At 39.3% G+C, this 23,217-nt stretch overlaps 1 protein-coding gene across 46 annotated transcripts in view; it reads right to left on the bottom strand.

Moving 5' to 3' along the window:
- Positions 1–22,863, bottom strand: part of LOC141917561 (erbin-like) — a 149,086-nt gene extending 126,223 nt beyond the window's left edge. For 22 of the 46 annotated variants that reach the window (XR_012621340.1, XR_012621339.1, XR_012621351.1 and 19 more), the window contains exons 1-2: positions 7,168–7,402; positions 6,603–6,640 (exon numbers count right to left, since the gene is read on the bottom strand). The gene's annotated coding sequence lies outside the window, so the exon portion shown is untranslated. Of the gene's footprint in view, positions 1–4,945; positions 5,104–6,602; positions 6,641–7,167; positions 7,429–21,577; positions 21,764–21,981; positions 22,481–22,742 lie in introns of those variants that run through there. The other 24 variants (XR_012621347.1, XR_012621336.1, XR_012621343.1 and 21 more) reach the window with 12 other exon arrangements.
- Between the last annotated feature and the right edge of the window lie 354 nt (positions 22,864–23,217).

Genomic DNA, 23,217 nt, shown 5'->3' on the forward strand with positions numbered 1-23,217 from the left:
GTTACTGATTTGTTATTAATTTGAGCTGATTTTAATGATTTTTGATGATTTGGATTTAAATAAGGAATGATTTAGAGTAACCATACAAACAGTTATGCTGCTACAAAGTTCTTTGTAAAGGCCCAGGCTGAGGCTATGTAGACTAGTGATAATCATTAACCAGATTTCTATACAAAGAACAAGACTCATGATGAGATACCATTGTTAGACTGTTTGGTGAGGACGATTTATAGCCCTGTAGACCAGGTGTTTTAAAAGTTACATTGTGGAAGGGCCTCGAAGCATGTTAAAATTGCAGTGTGAGCCAAAGTCCTTGGGTCAAGGGCATTGGAGGGTCTTTCTTTTAGGTCAGCAGTCCGTGGTGGTCGCAAAAGCAGCCCCCAACTCATTTCAGGACTCAAGTGCGCGTGACCGGAAAGGGGTGGGAATATGAAAATGAGTTATGGGAGTTAACATGTTTATGTATGAGAACTTGATTAATATGTATGACTGTACCCTATATAATCAGCACATTACACGAGTTAGGTGTGCATTGTTGGTGAGAGGACTCCCCTGCACACCCGGCCGTTTAATAAAGGAGTGTCTGCTTATCTACATCCCATTGGTGTCGAAAAGTTCTTTTATCCCGTTTTGGTGACACATTAATACGTTACCTTTGTGCTGGACCTAAGCATTTAGCAGTGTGCTAATTGTGGATTTAGCAGCATGACAAATTATGGCATCTTTTCCATAAACCTTCATTATAACAACTTTGAGAAGCTGGAGAACACATACTCAACTGGTATTAAGAAGCCTCTATCAAAGAGGATCACAAAACATCAAAAATGCTTACTAGGTTTCTTATGATACCTATAGTAAATACTTTATCATAACATGCTTTACAGTTCAACTATTCAAGATCTGCTGGCAGCCACAAGCATACTGCAAAGCCAACATTTGCTTCCTAATCCTGTTTTTTTTAGCTGGTAGAGATTTTCTTCCCCTAATAAATGCTCATTAATCAAGTCTGCCAATGAACCAACAGTTAGGAGTGAACAAAGGACTAGACATAAAATAAGAGCAAACTACTGCAAAGTAACAAGAAATAAACTGTAGATTAACCATTCCATTTGAGTTATCTTAATCAGACTTAACACAAGCATTTCAATGCCAAAACAAGCAGATCCACAAGGAAATTAGGATTATAAAACAAGACTAATTCAACATAAAATTCTCAACAAATAGGTGTATCAGCCTATTTTCTTATGCATATTAGGGAATGTTATTGAACAATATGAAGAGCATAATAAAGGAAAGAACTCTCTCTAAATCCAAGCTGTGCACTGTTGCTTGAACTCCCCGATTTGTTACTGTTAGCTTAACAGTAAATAGGACAGTAAAAGCTTATTAAAAGTCTCAGCCTATCCACATGATAAAATCTTGTGATGATTACTTCACAGTACCACTCACTAGTCAGAGAACTGTGAAAGAAGTCTCAAAAGTTCGATAGAGAAAAATGGCACTTTATCCAATTCTCTGTAACCAAGAATCTATAGAAACAATAGTTCTGAAGTTCTCATACAGTATATCAAGTACTTTTAATAAATATAATCAAGATTTTCCTCTCAAAAAAACCCCCCTGCTCCTCAGTATACAGTACATTCTTGCCTTTCATCTTTACTAACCCGTTTTATTAAAAAACTTTCCCCATGTATTGGATTTGCATAGCAAGGTGGGGGGGGCATGGCTTCTGTGAGACATTCCTAGAAGCTATCACTATATCAGATAAGGCCAGTGCCAGCCATCTCCAAGAGGACCCAATGCTGGCCAAGGCTGAGCCAATCAGCAACGGTGGTAGCACCTCTGGGAGAACATATTTGAGAAAGGGAGTGCATCTGCTACTGAATTAGGGGATTAAAAAGAAGTTTAAATAAAAAACCCTTCAGTCTCAGCATCCCCCAAAAACATACCACTAACAACTAAATTTATGTAAATTAACAAGAATACAAACTTAAAACAGTACATGCTTTCAACTGCAAACAAAAATCCCAATCATATTAACCTTTTGGTGGATAGGATAAAAGCATCTAAGTTAGCTTACCCAGGGCAGAATTATTTGTTTGAAACTGCTTTTATTTTTGCACAAGAGCCACCTGAATACAGTACCATAAAATGGGTCACTGCCTTGCATACATTACGTAGCATTCAAACTAAGTAATGCAGAAGATTATACCAGAAGCAATGGAAGTCAGATTGCCTATACACAAGTGTGCACGCAGAGCCATATGAACATGTAAAAACTGCAGATACACAGGTCCAGAGGAGGCCACGAAGATGCTCAGGGGGCTGGAGCACCCCCCTGTGAGGACAGGCTGAGAGAGTTGGGGGGTTCAGCTGGAGAAGAGAAGGCTCCGGGGAGACCTTAGAGCGGCCTTCCAGGACTGAAAAGGGCTACAGGAAAGGGGGGGGGACGGATGGACTCTCGATCAGGGGGAGGGATAGGATGAGGGGGAACAGTTTTAAACTGAAAGAGGGGAGATTTAGATTAGATCTATGGAAGAAATTCTTCCCTGTGAGGGTGGGGAGGCCCTGGCACAGGTTGCCCAGAGAAGCTGTGGCTGCCCCCTCCCTGGAAGGGTTCAAGGCCAGGTTGGACGGGGCTTTGGGCAACCTGGGCTAGTGAAAGGTGTCCCTGCCCATGGCAGGGGGGTTGGAACTAGATGGTCTTTAAGGTCCCTTCCAACCCAAACCAGTCTGTGACTTCCCATGACCATTAAGCACCTTCTCATTACTAAGTCAGAAATTCAAGATTTTTCTCTTTAATAAAAAATTGACTACCCTGGCATACATGCTACAACTGCTCAGTGTTGAGATAGATCCCAGAAGTTAGGGGTTGGGGAGAAGGAGTAGGAAAATAAGCATTTTTGCACATCTTTAGAATTAAGATCTTTTGCTCTGGCACTTCTTCCCCTAATTTAAGTTTTTCCCACAACATAATTTAGAAATTAAGTCAAAGTAAGGCTACAGCTTACTTCTGGCTTTTTCATTATCCCATACTGTTTTTAAATTTTTTGTTAATTAAAAACACATGATGCCTAATTAACATCAAGAACCAATTCCAACTCAAACTCCTGATGGGCAGGTCACTGTATGAAAAAGCACCCACATTACATTTGAGTTACAAACTCATTTCAGAAGGGTTATAAACAACCAGGACTTTTTAGAACTAGGTAAAATTTGCACTGTTCAATGCACAAAATAATCTCTTACAGACAATACCTGACAGAGAACAAGTATTTTTGTGGCTGCAAAGCCAAGTATGAGAATAATCAACTTGGATTTTATTCCACCTAACACTTGTGACAATCACTGTATTTCAAAAAAAAAAGTTGTGAATTTAAAAAAAAAGAAAATGTTTTCATTGTACTCTGTTTCTGGTCCTCTATTACTGTTGTTCCTTTCTTCAATAGCTCTACAACATCAGGGTCTGCCTAGCTATATGAAGTTTTGTTTAGCTATTACAAAAAAGAAGGTGGGGTTAGTACTGCTATCAAACACTGCAGACTTTGAAAGAACATATCCTACAGCCCATGCTTGAATTAGTAGCAATATTGTATTATAATTTAAGTTCATCTATCACTTTGACTAGTCCTACTGGAGGAAGATGCCAGATGGAACATTGTAATGGACACTACTCTCATTACATATTCCACACAAAGCCAAGAAGCATCATCACACTGCTATCTTAACAATACAGGTGAAATTACTGATAGCAATGAGCAATCAAAATGATCACTTAAAGCAGCAAAATTCATTAGAAATGTTCCATTAATCAAGTTTTAATAGGGTCAAAAAGACTATTTGAGATATGTTAGTTCTACTGCATCAGTAGATCTTGTATTAAAAACTATCATTTTGCTTTCACAAGGAACAAAAAGAAAATTCAGTTACTACTACATGATTCTCCTCTTTCCATTTTCTTCATCTAACATGACAAAAGAAAAAAAGGATATTTAGATTTGTTTTAAGCATAGTTTAGCTGAATTAATCATTCAAAATAAGGGAAAAATAAGATAAAAACATGAACTTATAAATTCATGAATGCAATTACTAGGAGTGCACATACAAAATTGATAATTTAGCAGCTACATTAATGCAATTGGATATGAACAGAACAAACAAATGTTCTCTGCAGTTACTTTCTGAAAGCAACTAAATACTTTGTGTAACTGATTTTTTTCATTAAGTGGGGCAAAAAAAGGATGCATATAACTACAGATAACACACACCTAAGTTATTTAGCCCTTATTACCAGAAGTTGTTTTGACACATTTATTCCACTCAAAAAAAAAAAACCAAACCACCACCAAAACCAATAAGTAGTGCTTAAACATATTTGACTACTATCCTTCAAAGCGTTAACAAATAATTTGGTTATACAGAAATTCAGTTTACTGGAAGCTAAGAGATGACAGGAGAGGGCATCAACTTGCAGGTACTTTATAAGCTTAGGTACTTGCCATTGAGTAAACTGTGGGGGGGGTTTTTGTTCTGTGGCTTTTCTGAGGGTTTTTCTGGTTGTTTTTTGTTTGTGTTTTTTTTTTTTTTTTTTTAAACACAGCCTAAACACATAAATTTGACATTGGACCCTAGTCTCTTTTCCAGGTGAATGACTCAAGGGGAAGGGAGGAAGGAGACCCTCCTCAGCAGCATATGTTAATATCACTAAACTCAGCTTCACTACTGGCTATAATTTCAGCATGCAAGACTCACAGTTCATATTCAAGAATCAGAACTGATACCAGAAAATGTATGATCTTAGCCAAGGCAGTAATTTCTGTTTTTTGGATCTTAAAATATCCATTTTCTCCTCTTACTGCAAGATATATAAATATATACACATATATTTAAAAAGCACTGTCCAACTTGTATTCTAATCACACAGCAGAAAAAAATGTGGAAATACCTATAGTTATCTTCCATTAATCTTTTCTGCCTGAAAGTGCTCATACCAATGAATTTCCGATTCAGACTAAACTGTGACGCAGGAAAGTTTGGCTCGTGGTTGTTTCCCAAGGGCTCCTCAACTGTTCTCCCTCGGCCTCTTTGTCTGTCTAGACAAAAGTAAACCGCTCCCTCTAGAACTCACTGGTAGCGGCCTTCAGTGGGTGCTTGGGCAAACTGAGATAAGGGGCAACTGAACCAAAGGACCCAGAGATACCATCTAGGGAGGGTGAGCTCACGGAGTTAGGAAGAAGACACCTGGACTTTACTGGATTTTACTTCACAGCACACGCTCTGGAAAGAAGGTCAGCTAGTGAACACTGAAGAAGACTATTTACTTCTCCCCTCGACCACCGAAACCCCTCACCCTATTTTCACTACACATGCTCGGATTATGCAAATGAATTCCGGGAACTCATTATCATAAGACACCCCTTTCCAGGAAATCAAACACAAATCATACATATTTGTTAGTGTAACCTGATGTCCCTTGCTATTTCGGGGGAGCCCTTATGGTAGAGAATCCCCAGGGTGACCCCAGCGCTGCTAATAAAGAATTCCTGCTGAACAGTTCGATTGCATTCTGACTGTTGAGTGAATTTGTTTCATGCCCAGCATTAAGACATGACTGAAGCACTGAAAATAACTCCAGTTTCTTAGAAGTCTCTGACTCTTTCCCAAAATCAATAAGACTATCTACAGTATAAAAAAAAAAAAAAAATGTAGAAAATTTACTTCACATTTTAAGTGAGAAAAACTGAGAAGGAAGATAACTAAAAAACAGAAAAAGTGAATGCAGTTCATATTTTAATCAAATACATACTTGGAGGGGGAAGGAGGAATACAAACATGAATTTATGCAAAAAACCCAAAACAAAAACACACACACCTTTAGGTTCAGAGTCAATTCCAATTTACCAGGCTCTAGATTCTTATTACAGATAGACACAAATATCACAAATTAAGTGGACACATGAGGGGTGATACAAGGAAATGATCACCTGCTTTGCAACTTATTTACTTATAGCAACTTATAATGATTTCTGAATATTGCTAAGAATCCTGCTTGCCCAGACTGTTCTGTGGAATTTTACCAAGGACTACTGTGTCCATCAAAACAAAGCAGTTTACTGTGGAAATCTACCAAGAACTGCAGTGTTCAGCAAAATATCATGTTTTTGTCCTTGGGAAACAGATGTGCTCTAACTAGTTGGGTCTTGGTAAAGATAGCCATATACAGACAGTAGAAGTTCCATTGGTTCTCTTAGATAAGAGAGAATGAAGAAACCAGCTGAAAAACACTCTTGTTATTCAAGAAATTGGCCAAGAGAATCTGCGCATGCTCCGGGGCAAAGTACAAGGTGAGGAGGACTGTGAGCCTTCCTCCAACAGACCCCTGAAGACACCCCCCAGGAGGCAATGCACAGGTGCAAAGAGAACATAAACTGCTGCCCCCAGCCTCTAGAGCTAACCCAGCCTCACTCATGCATATGGATGTTTGTGTTATGTAATCCAGTGAATATGTATATCCACACTCAATAAGTTTTTGGTAAAATGTGCTGTTGGCGTGCAAGCTTTGTGGAGAAATCCCCTTGCACCCCGGCCGGAGTAAAACATACCTGCTTTAGAACTCTCTCCGAGTTGTAGAGTCTCTTTTCTGCAAATCAGGGGAACATGAAGAAATGTACAGTTATTTCACACTCATTTGCAAGGTCAACAAACACTTCATTTTTTAATTCTTAACCAGACTGTGAAAGCTTTTTTTTTAAACAAATCCTAGTATATTTTGAATCATGGCGGGGGGGACAATGGGAACATGAGACTCCGCACTGCATTATCTGGGTTTCACAAGGTAAAATTTCAGTCCCAGAGAATTTAGTATCATTACAGTAGTTCCTCTCAATTATGCAGAAGGTCACCTTTCGGAAACTCACTGTCTCCAGATCCTGCATAGGTCAATCCTTGTACTACACAATTTGAAAGAAAAACAAATTAATTATCTTCTTGAATATAACATTCAAAATAATTTGGGACTTAATATATTCTGCTGAGCTCTGTTTCCATCCTTGTACCCTAAGAAAAGAAATTATCTTCCATCAATCACTATTTCCTCTATGTGCTACATGAAATATTTATCAGTACTTGTCAATTGATGAGGGGAAAAAGTTAATAACTAATCTGTACCTTTAAGACTCTGAGCCTTTTGCCCACCTAGCTGCAGAGAACTGATGAAAACAGCAGGTCCTCAAAGATAAGGGAGATACAGCCTGCCTAGAGACAATGGGATTCTGACCACCCGAAGCACACAGCTCAGCAGAAACTACCAAAGTTCAGAAGTTTACCAGCAAGGAAGACTTCGAGCCTTCATCAAACGACCACCAGAGAACACCCATGACCACCACTACATTTTACAGAGCATGCGCGGTTGGGGCAGGAACTATGTAAACGATTTCTGGGAAACCATTTGAATACTCTGGCCTTTTCTTGGAAAACTCATGCATATGTATGTATACTGCCTATATGGCCTGAGGGCTTTTAACTCTGGTGTGTGTGTATTAGGAGGAGAGATCCCACACACCCGGCGCCGTAATAAAGGAATACCTGCTTAATAACTCCACTTACTGAGTTTTCACTATGTCACAATCAACCCACATCATCCGTGACAGACATTTCTAATTGCATCATTGTACCAGTGATAATACATAACATATGAACTTGTCTACTAATCACACTGACTGCCCATCACTTGTCAGTTCTCCATTCACACTAGCCTTGGGGTCTAACTTGAAAGTAGAGCATCCCACATGCAAGCACTGTTGACCTACACGTTTCAATCAAGAGATCCCCCCCAGATGATGAAAAATATGAAGTCACCAGAAATCCCTAGGAACAAAAGTCTCAAGAGCAAGTAGTCTGGAAGGTAGCTTGGGGGGGGGGAGGGCAGGGTGGAAAGGACTTGATACCCCCAGCAATGAAGGTCTGAACAGCTCTCCACTTCTTCCAATTTCAGTTCTTACTGCAGTTAGTAATTTCCCACCACTACAGCAATTACAAACTATTTTACAGATAGGCATGAAATTCCCAGCCTACTGGTCCAAAGTCTAGAAGTCAACCTGCAAATAGCAAAAAAGCAGGAAAGACAGGGGATGATCACTTTATAACTCCCCCAAAAGAGATATAACTGGGTAAGTATTCCAGTTTTCAACTGTACTTTTGACATTTATGAAAGGATTATTGAGGAACAAATCAGTGATGAAGAACAAAATTTAGATTTACTGTGATCAAGTATAAGAATATTCCAACCCAGCAACTGGAACTCAAAAAGCAAGTGAATTCCCATTGCGCTTAATCCAAACTAGAGACCACCAAAGAGCAAGCCCTGCCTTCCCCTACTTACACCTGCCTTTTCTTGATTATTATTGATATTTTTCTCTTAGTATCAAAAAACATATGCAAACATAGTTTAATGCTCACAACAGCACATTCAGATCGCAAAATTCATTCGTGGAGGTCACATTTTATAATTTAGCCTGCCTTGGGTTCATAGTTTTGATGGTGTTTTTTCTGAAAGAATCAACCAGTGAAAACAGGAAGTTTGGGGAGGGGGCAGGGGGAACAATTAAAAAAACAAAATAATTAACCATGCCAAATATCTCAGTTGTGCAGATGCTGCAGGCAACCAAGAAGCAGCAAAGACACTCAGGTCAGTAAACAGTTATGGTCTAGACAGTATTACATCAGCAGTTCATGTTCTACACTGAGTTCAGAACTGAAAGAAATATTTACAGGATGTGGTCTTCTTAACTGGAAGACACCCTTGCTCAGCAAGTGCTGGGCATATTTTTGCAACAAGAAGTCAATTACTTGCCTACAAAGCAATGCTTTACATTTATAAAAAAGGCCTGAGAGAATGGGACTACAGTATACACCACAGACCAGCATCCCCAACACGGTGACTTTAAATATTTTTAACCCTTTCTTTTAACCAAAAAAACTCTCTTAAATTCCAAACTGATCAATACAAGAAGGTGTCTTGTCAAGAAGTGCTCATGGTAAAGAGTTTTAATTGTTCAGTGGGGCTTAATTGTAATATTAAGGTTTTAAATATTTTGTAGAAAAATATTCAGGGAATATCAACTTGTAATTGAAACCCTGAATAAATTTGTAAAAAGAAAAAAAAAAATACCCGAAATACAAAACAGGGTCACTGCTGAGACAGGACACTGATCTAGATGCATCTTTCATCTGTCCCAGAGCTCTTACAAAGTAAGTGAAGATTCACAAGATGTACCTCAAACTTCCTACAGCATCAGAAGCTGTGATTTTATAGCAAATGATGCCCATTACTTAGAGCAGGATGCACCCTATTTCCAGTCTTAAAAAGAAAGATGATTTCTCCCATATGAAGTCCATGTAATAAAACAGTTCCTGTTAACCTTTAGGTGTTTGGATATAAAGTTAATAATTGGTATGGACAAAACCAGTCTCTGCAGTGCACACAAGCTTCTAATCCAAATTTCTCTTCTACTGTCCCTCCTACTAATTGATTAATTAAGAGCCACCAACATCATGCACCTGAAAAAACACACCTAACAGTAAATCCTGATATGAAGAAATGGAAACAGCCTTTTTTTTTTTTTTTTTTTATAAATAAGCTTCCATGATGCTGTCTTCTGGCCTTCTCTCAAATCAACATTATTAAGGTCTTGGAGAGCCTAAAGAAAAGGGACACATTCAGGAAGAAACAAGAAAGGACAAAACAAAGCATAACAGGCAATATGCTTTTAAAAGTCACATCAATTATATATCATGGTTAATTAAAATCACACAGAGTAGAATTAAGTTGCAAAGTACCTTAAAAAAAAAAGTGTCAAGACAACTGTTTAATGGAGAGGTAACAAAAGAGATACTGGGTAAATCCAAGAGGTTGGTACTACAAAGCTATCAACAGCACAGAAAGATGCTAGCAGAAAATCTGTAATGAACTCTAAAAGAGGAGAAAAACAACAACAAAAAAATGACACACCCCCCACACCCCCCCCCCCAAAAACTACCACAACAAGCAACAAAAAACCTCAGTAGACTCCATAGAAAAATATTAGTTAGAAACTGATCTGATGGAATTACAGCTTCTAGAGAAACATGTATTTTTCTGTCAACACAATTTTTAATATCTTTACCTTCCAACTAGGTTGAATCAAATTGACTACCACCTTCTTTGTAAACAAGGAAATAATATGCAACAAAACACACTCCGCCCTGGGCTTGTTTCTTTATCATAATAAAATCCTGCAATATTTGGAGCTATTAGTTGTTCCCACTTCCTGTCTCGAGAACTTGCTGGAATTACAGTTTGAGCAGAAGCAACATCCTTCACTGCTCATTTTTGTTTTAACAACCCTGGTTTTTTATCTGCTGTGTCAAGCAATTATATACAACTCTCTTAAGGATGTAAAGAAACACATAAGCTGCCAACCTTAAAAAAAAAAAAAAAAAAAAAAACCAAACACACACACAAAAAAAAAAATCAAAAACCAAAACCACCACACACCACCACCCCAGAAAAAACCCAAAACAAACAAAGCCAAGCCCCACACCAAAAACCTGTATGCTGTGCACAGGCCTAGATATCCAAGGAGGAAAACATAATATTCCTTTTCCTATGCAGTACCCCTATTGATAGCCTCCTTGTTTCAATTTCAGTCTATAGCTGAAAAAAGGGTATGAGGAAACAAACAGTAGTGAAAATGCTGGAAGTATGTCAGCAATTGGTGTTTGATACTATCCTCAATAATTAATACAAGAAGTCCTTTTTAACCTCTTAATTCAAGAAAGAAAACAGATTTGAAAAAACAGAAGTACCATATTCTGTTTCATACAAGTGTGATATTTTTATTCATTTGACATATGTTGTTTCCTGAACAGATTTAATGTATTTTGGCATTCCAGAACAAAATTGCTCTCAACATGTTTGGCATTTCATGTACAATGCAGCCAGGAAACCACTCCTTAGATTATGCAGCCATCTGCAGCAGATACCAAAGGTTTTTAAACAAGCAAGCTGCACTGCTGTAAATATGCAGCATTTCAATACACAAGAAAAGTTCTCATCTATTAACTAGACTTTCCATCTAATTGCCTGCAGATAAATTCAGGTAATCTGCAACACAACAGTACAGCACAAACTAAAGCAGAAAGGGAAAAAAAGAAACTATTTCTTATCAGAAGATTCCTATTTACTTAATTATTGTTTTCTAAACTGCATGGTCCATATATTAAAACAAAACAGCCCCTGATGCCCTGCTTTACATGCACTCACCCCAAAAAGTAATTGCTAGAATTCCTAATTAAAACTAGGATCATCAAACAACAGAGGTCAGAAGAACATAGCAGGCCCAAAACAAAGATTGAGAAACAAAGCAACCAGAGGTTGGGTCCGTGGGAGGAGAAGGAAGAACCACACTCAAAACCCTCTAGCTAATAGCAAAATGGATAAACTGCTCATAAAAACTGCTGCACCAAATCAAACTGCTGCACCAAATCTAACTGCTACACACAACTCAGTCTGTGGTGAGAGGAACCCAAGTGGAAACACATTCATAGACAAGACCAAAAAAAAAAAGGGGGGGAGTGCACATGGATGTGTGCATTCATTCCCCATTTCTTAGATTAAAAAAAAAAATCCTAACAAAAAAACACAATTAAAGATGCATCTTGACACTTAAAATATTACACAGTGCCCTAAATGAAAGTTACTACTTACAGAAACAGCATACAACTGGACTTCCATTTTACTTTAGAATACTTCCCTTATAGAATATTTCTGTCTTAAGTGCTACCCACCTCAACAAGCTAGTTTGTTTTTTGCTTTTGCATTTGTTTAGTATAAAATGCAGTACTACAAACAGTAAGCTTTTATTTAGTTCAGCTTTAAAGTTTTCCTTTAATACACCTTTTTCACTGCTACAATAAGGAGTAGCCGCTACTTTTGTAAAGAACAAAAGTTAAAAAAAAATAATCAGTATTTTCCAGATTCTAAGCATCTTCTCCCTCTAGTTTATACAGTAATTATGACACATATTAACTCAATATTATTCTTAGCGGTTTTAAGTCACTGCCCTGGCTAAATAAAGAAATCCCTAAACTGTACCTTTCTCCACTTTATCTTCTACATTCATTTTACCACTGATACATAATTCCAGACCCATCCCAATTAGTAGCTCACAATTGTGATGCACAAGAATTAATCTTCACCTGAACTGTGGTTCTAACTACAAGACTCTTCACATCTCCCATGTGGCTAAGCACCATTATTATTGTCCTCTATTTACTCAGCTTTGCTCTCACAACACACATTTGATTTTTGCCAACTTATATCTCCTTTCACTCCCAACACAGTAATGAAGCATATAAGCCAATATTTTTTGCACTAAATTATTTTTCTCTTCATTTAGTGTTGTGTTTCTCTATGCCAACAACTGATGATTAAAGAAAAAGAGAGATGTTATTTTTATTTTACTACATCAGGCATTTTGGAGATCAGATAAGCAACTGTTACAACAAAATTAACAGAAGGATATTCTTGAATGGTTTCCAAAATATTGTTGCCTCTTTAGATGAGGAAGAATGATAGCTTACTGTTTACAATAAAAAAAAAAATATTTGGAATTTAGACAGTTATACTGAAGCACAGTTTTTTTTAAAGTGCTGTTATCAACATAGATAATTCACTATGACAGGAGGCTTAAGGAGAACTAAGATTCTTCCTTCCCATCACAGTGTAAATTATAGCCTCAAAACTGAATTAAAAGTTGATTTAATAACTTGGCTTAAAGTGTTACTTAACTTCTGACATCCTGTGCTTTCTAGCAGGAGGAAGGAAAAAAAAAATAAAACTTACAATACTACTTCGACACTATTGAAGTAAAATGTGGGACAGTGCCCTACTGATTTGCTATTAACATGTCAGCCTCTTTCTCAGAATAGGAAAACTGAACCAAATAGCACAAGGTAGGAATTTCAGAAAATTTCATAACTTTGATTTCAAATAATTTTAATTGTCCAGTGGGTACTTCCCTTCAGACATTTAAAAGATTAAAAACAAGTTAATATAAGTTTGGGGAAAATGAGTAACATTCTGATTTTGAGTGAAAGTTATTCCTCTATGGATATTTCATATTCTGAAGCTGAAATTTAAAACTTTGTCAAGATTTAACACAAATGGAATGATGGGTGATCCATGAACCTAAAATGAGCAAATATATATTTGAATTCAGTGGAAACAGGCAGGGACTCAATCCATCTGGGACAGATGAAAGGAGAGCACCATTTTAAAAGGTTTAAGAAACAATTTGTTGGTTCTTGACCAGTTGTTCTATGCATAGGGAAGAAAGAAGTAAAAAAGAGGATGAGAAAAAGACTTATTTCTCTCCCATCCCCATAACACTTTATTTTAACCTGCTCCATCGGCAGGGCCATGATCTTTCCCTTGAGGTGTCACAGACTGCTGCAAAACCAGTTCAGTAACACTAATGTCATGAAAAGCTACAGGACATTTGAAGTCTTGACAACACCTCTCCCACAGATTTCTCAGGAAAATCCCACAGAAAAGTCTGCCTGCTCCACTGCTTTTCTCTAGTAGGAGCAGCACTGCAAAAAGTACACAGTAATGCCATGATCCTCAGCACTTCTGCTTTACTTCAGTAAAGCAAGACAAAATAAATGCTCCTTGAAAAATAGAGGAACTCACCCAGATAAATACAAATGGAAGAGTAAATTACTCCCATCTGAGTCTATTAAAATCTATTTTAAGTCTATCTTGCTTTTCTAGTACTTGTATTGTTTACTTATTTAGATGAAAGTTCTGGTACTGGACCCAAAGCATTAAAGTCTAGATTAAGAATAATGCACAGGAAGAACAGGATTTTCTAAAAGCCACAGAAAGCTCCCTCTCCTACAAAACATCATTCAGAAGAAAGTATCCTAAAAGAAAAGACATAAATAAGATGCACTATAGTTAAACAATAGTACAGTAAAATAGTAAAGCTCCAGTTTCTCCCATATTAACATTTCTGATCTTATCCATCAGAATCAGAGCCAAACAGCTTGCCAAATTCAGAGTTCCAGTTGATTTCCCCTTCCTGTCATATTACCAGAAAGGATGGAAACTCACAGGTTTAACCATCTTTTTCTCCTCTTCGTACTTAGAGTTGAGTCCTTAACTTAATTTTTACCTTGTTTGTAATAGTTTTCCAACACCCATATGTGAACCAACAAAAGTGACCTTAAAGTAAAATTCTAGGTTTGTTCCAAATATTATTTTCTAGCATTCTTCACTCGATTCCTTCTGCCTGTAACTCCTCCCTAAAAAGAGATCTACTAAAGAATTCATGAACAATCTCAATAACTTAGAATAAATCATCCTGTATAAGTTTACTAAAGCACAACTGAAATAAATGGTATAGAGGCTGGATAGCTGTATCAGAAAGACATGAACTTTTGAATTTTCTTCCTTAGTGATAAACTTTATTGCCAACCCCCAAAAAATTATAAAGCACCTCAGAATTTAAATGACCTGCAGCTCCCAGGTTAACATCACATATGATTATGTGACCAGAAGTAACCCAAAATTACAGTGTTCTCCTAAAAGGAGCTAACCACCAAGCTGACAGTCCAGGTTGCCACAAACTAATTTGCCACAGCAAGCAAATGTACCAGCAGCAGGCTATCAGTGCACATGAACAGCTGTCTGCACATCCATCTCCTCACTCAGGTACACCTGCCAAAGTGTGTCCAAAGGGGAAACTAAGTAAATTCAACACCTGCATGTAATACTCTGTAGCATAAGCATGGAAAGTAAGTACAGAGCATTTAAGTTATGAAAGATTTAGACTGTCATACTTTTCAGTCTACTTTTACTGAAAATACAGTCCTCCTCAACCTTGTAAATGCTTCTGCAACCAAGCTTTTTCTTTGTTTTAACCACAGGCATGTATAAGCACATACAATTATTAAGCATAGCATTTCCCCAGAGGAAGAAAAACACTATAATTTACGTTAGCATCATTATTTAAATATGAGTTCCCTAATATCTAGTTTCAAATATAAGCCTCCATCCTATCATCAGGGTTACCTGTAAGTAAAAACAGATGACCTGCAGTAATTTGATCAAACTGCTGACAATTGGGTTCTTCTAAACTATCATTTCTCCCCTCAAGGAGATTAATTCCAGAATGACTAGTCACACATGGGGGAAAAAGCAGCAGTTCTCAAAAAGTTCCTTTACAGCCTACCAGAAGTATTCCAGACAAGCCTGGAAACACTTTCCACCATCCAAACACTTAAAATGACATCCATAGTAATTTTGGATGACTGAACCTATGACTGACACTCACAGACATCTGGCACTGCATTTCAGACATTTGTTCTGATGTATTGATGCAGCTCAAAGCATCTATGCCCTCTCCTCTCCTTCTTAGGAAGCTTTGGAAGTTTTAGAAAATATGTACTGAAAATCTCCAAGGACAAGGAAGGCAAGGAAGGCTGAAAAAGTAATTTCTGCAACTGTACTAAACTTAGACCCCACACTAGGGGACAGAGGACTATGGAAGAACATGAAACTTTTCTTCCAGAACCATCTGGGAAGACAATGCCCCCCACGTGCAGGTGCTACAGGAACTTCCCATGCCAACTAGAGCTGAAACCTGATGAGAAGGCTCCAAAGGCAGCAGTAAAACTCAAAGCACAGTACTTCAGACACCAAGACAGATACTGGTTTTTAACCATCCTTCTGCAGCTACCTTTAAAAAACTAACATAACTTCAAATATTTTGAATTCAGTTATTAACATTGTAGCTTTCCCCACCAAGAATAAACCCCTGGCCACTTGTAAGGAACTGAAGGAAGTAATGCCTCAAACATTCATCGACACAGAAAACCTCAAGGACCAGCTGTGGCCTTTGTGATTAGTCTAAGGAATGTCCCCCAAGGAAGCAGGAGTGTACGGAAGGATGCCCCCCCACTCCCTTACAGTTGTACTGACAAGCTCCTTAGATAAGCCTCAAAGGGGGGAAACTGGACCGAGTGAAACCAAATGTTTCCCCTCAAGCACAAGGACTGCTAATCACTGGCTCCACTGTGTAAGCCCAAAGAGGTGACAAGAACTGATAAGAGGTGAGCATTTCTGCCCCAAGAGTGGGATGACTGCTCAAGAAGTATGAAGTCAGCAAAAATCTGTGGGAACAGAGGAAAAACCAAAGGTGGGCAGGGTGAGTACAACCACCGACTCAATTGGACAAGGGGTGGTGCACCCCATTCCCCCCAACGCATGCGCAGAACCCCTGCTCCACCTTTTCCTCGTCTCTCATGGGAATGAGTTTGTGGAATCCCTGCCCCTCCTCGTCTAGTATGCTAATCAGCTGATAAGATGAGCTTAAAAGGCGACAGAAACTTTGCTGGGTGTGCACCCACCACCTGAGACAGATCTGGATCCAGGGGTGCTGATCTGGATTGCTTTGACCCTCTCCTCTCCTTTCTTTTTCTTTTCTTTCTTATAGATTTATAAGAGACCACATTGCTTATTACCCTTTTCCAAGTTTAAATTGCTTTCTACCACAAGTAAAACATTTTAACCAGTCGTTTGGTGTCGTTTCACCTTAATCTAGCCTGAGGGGATCACAGAACCGTTCCGGGTCATGACACCACTTCAGGAGGAGATACCATCCAGTCCAAATTAAAGTTGTATTAGAAATGTTTTATTTCAAGTATTTGTAACTTTTAGTAAGACTTCAAGCCACTTCAGAGCTCCTTTACTCCTAAAGCTAACCTCAGACAACTGACACAAGGTAGCCACTGAGCACTAAGAGCTCACAGGAAGACAACTATACCCTGAGCATCTACTTCAGAAGTGCAATTTTAAGTTCAAGAGAACACAAAGCTCAACACTTAAAACAAGTATTTCCTTCCTAGCTGTTCCTAGAAAGGAAATTCTACTCAAATAGCTGCAGTCTCCTCCACTGGAAGTGCGTGATAATCCAGAATAGTCAGATAATTCACTACCTGGACCATGTTTACGTATCTCTGTTCATTCCACCCCAGCCAACTTCATGACAGGGTCTACAAGGCATGAAGCACAGTACTGTACACGTTGAGCTATACAAACTTGGAGAATTCAGTGTGCTTAGAAGACTTTTGTGTTTGGAAAAGGAGCTCACGGCCCAAGTGAATTCTGAACTGATCACTCTGAGGATACTGATTTACAGTTTCTTCCAGTTATTCTCACAATGTGCATCTAAATAAGAGAATCAGAAAGAACATTTGCTTTTAACAGTTGTTTTACTTTGCATATATAACATAGCTTTATGCTTGCAGAATTCAATTATACAAAAGCATGAAACAAAAGGTTGAGAAACCATAGTTCTATTTACAAAAGATTCAAGGGTACATAATATTGGATATTTTACAGTTGAGAAACTATGAAAAAAGTTGTGCATTTTGGAATCACTTACCTTCTTTCTGGTAGCTTTGCTGTTATATGGACAGAAGTTGTCCTTACTATCTTAATTCATCTTTAGGGTCTAGACTGTGCTTAATCATTGGACAGATACAGAACAGAGGAAAGCACAAAGAATTCCTCCACCTTCTTTAATCAACAAAATTGTGTAAAAGACTTGTTATCTAACATTTTCTTGGCCATACCAAAAAATAGGACAGAAGAGTATGGCCACCCCATTCATTATCTACTGAAGCAGATAGAGGGGAGGAGAGTATACACTATCTTACCTAACAAGATTCAGCCTTTGAACACAAGAAGCTCCAGAGGCTTGGTTACCTTCTGACATTATTACAACTTCCATGATAGCCACAGCAGCCAAGATAGTTCATATTGTCCTCAGATTCTGCTTAATCATCACTCCTCATTCCTATGTATAATGATTGCTTAGTATCAAGTATCTACAAATTAGTTCTGGATACAGAAAGAACAAATCTACTTTTCAACTTAAACTACCCTAGGGAAGCTAGTCACAATGTTGATGTTCTCCAACATAAGTATACTTCAGTTTGGTTTCATTTAGACCAAATGAAGGGGTCTGTTTAGCATTATTTCTCAATCATGCAAAGTCACAATGTATTTTTAAAGGTGGAAGGTGCAATTTAGTGTTGAAATATTATGCTCCTGTATTACCTTCAGGGGAAGTACAGGTGAAACTAAACAGAGTAATAAGCCAAATGCCCATATTGAAATCTAAGCATCATAGAAACAATTATCTTAAGAAGAACTGGTAACTAACAAGGAGGAGCTGCAGAAAAAGCAAAATTATCCCAATAAAAATATTACCAATTCCAGTATAACAATATTCACTTTTTCCATTTTTCTTACACAGGCAGAAAACCCTCCTAAATCAGCATCATCGCTCTCAAAACTTGACATTTAAAAGGTTTTACTCCCAATACATGAACACTGTATTCTTATTTAGAAATGAAGGCTGTATTTCAGTAATCTTTTTCACAACAAAAAAAAATCCTTAAAAAAACCCCACACCTATCTTGTCATTAGAGCAGTCACGTTTCTCTCTGTATCACATGTCCCCTTACAATCTTAAACTCAGTAGAATTGCTTAGTATCCCAGGCAGTGTTATTTAGGCCCACTAATTTTTACTGATATTTACTCAGCAGGAGACAGTGTGCCAACTGTGCTATACAGCAGGCTCTGCATGCCACCTTCACAGTTGAAAACTGCAGTGGCACACTGCAGCTGCTCCCCAAGAGATGAGAAGAACTATAAGGATTACAGCAAAATCATGTGTGAAGCTTTGACAAGCCCCCACCCTGACAAAAAAGTATTTCTGTCCAGAACTGGACCAGAGTCTGCCACATGAGTAGCCATAGCCACAACTGTTCACAAGTTACCCACAACACTAAAGTAGCAATTTAATAGGTTACCACAGATATTGCACTTTTTAAATGTGAAAAAAATAAAAAATAAGTTATTTATGGACTATTTACTACATAAACTAATATATTACCTTTAATGTTTTCATTCTGATGTGAAGCGTTGTCTGACATGTTGTTTTACTTGAAAGTTGACAAAGGTAGAATAGCAATGTTTCTAAATCTTCATTTTCCAAAGAATTTGCATCTAACTACCTATATCAACTGTCACCATCAACATTTGCATGCTCACATAGGGATACAACCTACTATTTTCATATCTGTAAGAATAGCTTTTCCATCAACTCGTTACTTGTTTGAAAAAGGTTAGATTTGTAATTCCTCTATGTGGAGTAAATGTCAGACCCTTCAGCAGATCAGGTTATTCCATAGGGAGAATCTACTGAAAAGATGACATATCAAACATTTGATCTTTATGTAACATTTTCCCTAGAAGATTTTCCTTTTTGCTTCGGAGCAGGAAGGACAAAAACAAAACAAGAAAACAAAGCAGACAGCCAATAATTCATTACACTCCTACAGGAAAGCTGAGTGGAGGAATTTGCTTCCATGACCTTCTATTTCTCAAACCTTGGCTAACATGCTACCTTTAATGTATGTAACATATGTGCAAGCCTTCCCTTAGCTTTGATGTTCCAAGCATGGTGCTCTATACCTAGGACCACAGACTCTAAACGAACTCCACTGAGGACAAGTCATAACACTGTTTTCTTACACCACCAGCTTAGTACACTAAGCAACTTTCAGTCAATAACACTTTTGCCATGGAGTCCCCTAACCAATTCTATATGAATGTGATGTGCAAACAGATACCCTATTGAGCACTACATTTATACCAAACATTATCTACTGGGCAGCTTATTCGTAAGACAAATCTAATCATATTTTACTAATATGATAATCACTCTCATGATAATCATATTCCATAGTATGCCATATGCTGTAACTTCTAGCTCTTTGATTGCAAGCATACCTACTTAAAATCACCAATGTTTACATGAGTTTAATTTAATTCATAAGCAAGGAACAGCCTGGTCAAAAGAATGTTTCCCCAAGCAATCAACAGGTACTATGAAAGCACTGTTTCAAGCAACATGAGCTACTGTGTGTATACTTAAATAATTTTATTCATAATATGAATATCAGTGTCAGCCTGTTTTTTAGGTGAGACAGTTGATCTCAAGAAAGAATACACCCTTCATAACTCCTAAACTATGTTAATGACATAAATGGCATTCTAGGATATAACTGTTAGCTGTAAAAGCAGTACTGAATTACACTTTCATCATTAAAAACTGCCTTATCCATAGCTACCACGGTGACAAAACACTGATGTAGAAAGTTGTGGCTCCACTACAAGGATCTATTTTTCTACACAACATTGAAAAATATCAAGTGCATCACAAGAAACACAAAAGGTCTGAAAAGAAACAAAAAACTTCAGCCATTAAGAACACGGGGGTTCACAACTAAATTTGTCATGTATTGCTAAAATTCTCCCCCCCCAAGAATCTCAAGTCATTGTTGGGACTGAAACACTGCTTTGAAAAGCGATTGTTCTTTGCAAAAGGATTACTCTATTTAGACTTCATTGCTTTTCCGCCAAACATCAGCCATATAAGGAAACTGAAGTTCACTGCCATTTTATATTGTTCACCCCCTTCAGGTACCTAAGAATAACCTTTATTGCTGTCTGGAAAGGTAAGCCTATACATTGCAAGCTAAATTTACTTGTTATCAGCCACAGAAGCCATTTTAGGAGAGTTAAATGTTGACATTTTTCTTCACATTTTATCAAACAGATGGAGCTGGATTAATAACTTTTTCCTCATACACTACGTTACTTGGTGCTGTTAAAGAACTACATATGTAGGAGTGTTAAAAATTTTTGTATAGAAATGACTTTGTCAAAGTCTCACAAATACCAACACATCTTGGACCCTCGAGAGACTGAAGCATGCACATCCTATCTGATTAACATACTGCTTTTGAGTTCGTCAAACAGGAACAAAAATTTAAATAAGATAGCACAGAGCTATAGCTTCTGGCTCATTTTGAATATTCACAATAGGAGAAATTCCTTGCCTTCACGAAAGAACTAATCAATAATTACCTTTCTGAGGCATGTGAAATGAATCCGTGGTGAGCAATACTGCTTTCACTACATGCAACTGTCAATTGGTGTAACATAACAAGCATCAACGGTACAAAACCTTACACCAAAACTTCGCATTTAGAACTGAGAGGTTCAACTACACGTACTTTTAATAAGTCAGACCACTAGCTAGCCTTTTTTTTCTTTTTTAAATGGAGGTTCTTAAGAAAAACTTGTGCAAAGATCAAAATGCAATACAGAACTCTCCTGTAAAAGCTGAAAAATACACAGTTCAACTCGTCATCTTGAGGACAGAATGGGGGCAGAAGGGAGGAAAAGGGGTGGTGGCAGCAGTCGAGAGGAAAAGCTGCAACAACATTCACAGCGGACTACGAGGGCACGTTTTTATAAAGAAATTTAACAGCTATCTTGAAGACGACCGGCTAGACACTGACCGATATTCCAGAAAACAAGATAAAAGAAACAAGAAACGGCAGATACAGGGAGCGCCAAGCCTCAAGATCTTTTGATTAAATAAAAGAGATTACCTCTTTTAGAACTTTCTTATTTCCTGAGAGCTTAATTATACTTGCAGGGTTAGCAATCGTTTCGTAAAGGAAGGAGCGGAAGAAGCACAGTCACGGAGTCGAGCAGTTTCGGTTCAATACGAACAAAGAAACTTCTGTGTCTGAGGAGCTTAAAAACTTTCGATCTCCCCAGATTCTTTCTTCAACCTCCATGATTATGTCCATACAAACAGCATTTCGGTAAGAGGAGGAGAAACACAAAAGACAGCTAAACTATGCAAGGCAGAAAACAGAAAAATAAAGGCCAAAACCAAGATATCAAAATGAAGCTGAACTCCTTCCTTTTTCCCCCACCCCCTTCAGCAGAGGAAGGATTTTTCGGTTGTTGTTGCTGCTGCTCCCCAAACCTTTACTATTTAATTTACCTTGTCTGTCGGGCGCCTAAACCAGATCCAGCAAGCAGGAGTTTCTTCTGACCCCAAGGAAATATATTAAATCAAATCAAGTTTTCTTCTCGTTAAGAGGGGAAAGGAGAGGGAGGAAAAAAAATACAACAGCTTTCGACGAGGACGGGGGCGTTTGCAGAGCGGAACGTGTGACGTGCGTGTGCACTGGGGGAGCACGTCAGTGGAGCCGGGCTCCTCCTGGCCTCTGCCGCCAGCGGCACCAGGGTCTGTCCCGCGACTGTCCCAACAGAAACGATGCCCGGCGGCGAGACCGCTGCCTCCCGCCACCACCGCCCCTCGCCCGCCTCCCCGGCGCGCTCAGCGTCGCCACTCCGCCCCCAACTCCTCACCCCAAGCCACACTCCCCGGGAGCGGCAACTACCACCTCCGCACTGCCGCCGCGGGCACGAGGGGACCGGGATGGCCTCCTACCTACCCACCACCGCCCTTTCTCCCCGCCTCCCTCCGCACACTTCCCCTCTTTTCCTCCGATTCAGCCTCCCGCCCCCCTTCCCATTCTCAGCGGGGACCCAGGGGGGAGGTAGGGCTGTAGAGGAAGGCCCTGGGGGGAAAGGAACGGGGACAGCAAGAAGGCACCGCAACTCGCACCGCCACCCAAGCTCGGGAAAGTACCACAGCGGCGGGGAGGGAGTAGACGCAACTCTCGCTCCCCCACTGGTCGCGACAGAAGGAGGGAGGGAGGGGACAAACAGGTACCACAACCACCGATCCCCACTAACCTTCCCTCTTCCTGCACTGGTGTGAGGCTGAGTCACGGTGCAGGCAATCCTGAGCCAGGGACGTCGTGAGGGATGGGCCGCCGCAGCCAATGGCGCTCAGCGGGAGGCGGGAGCCCGCTATGGAGGAATGGGGCAAGGTGGGGGCTGGGGTCGTTGGCGTGGGGGTCAGGGGCCTGGGGATAAAGGGCAGGGACAGGGTGAAGGTGCGGATGTGAGGGCAGGAGGAGACCTGGGAGAGTTGACAGGAGGAGGTGGGAGTGGCGCGCTACAGGGGGGACGTGTTCTGGGGCCGCGTAACGGGCTCTCCTGTCTCTGCCCGACATGCGGCCTGGGCCGGGGACTGGGATGGGATCTGTCCGCGGGCCTGGCTAGGCCGGGCCAGACCGCGGTGGGTGCCTGCGGGGGCCCTTCCTGGCCCGGTAACCGACATGGGACTGAGGGACCCCTGCTCTAGGGTACAAGTGTCCCTGGTTTC

Source organism: Strix aluco, chromosome W (genome assembly GCF_031877795.1).
Source record: "Strix aluco isolate bStrAlu1 chromosome W, bStrAlu1.hap1, whole genome shotgun sequence".
Lineage (NCBI taxonomy): Eukaryota > Metazoa > Chordata > Aves > Strigiformes > Strigidae > Strix > Strix aluco.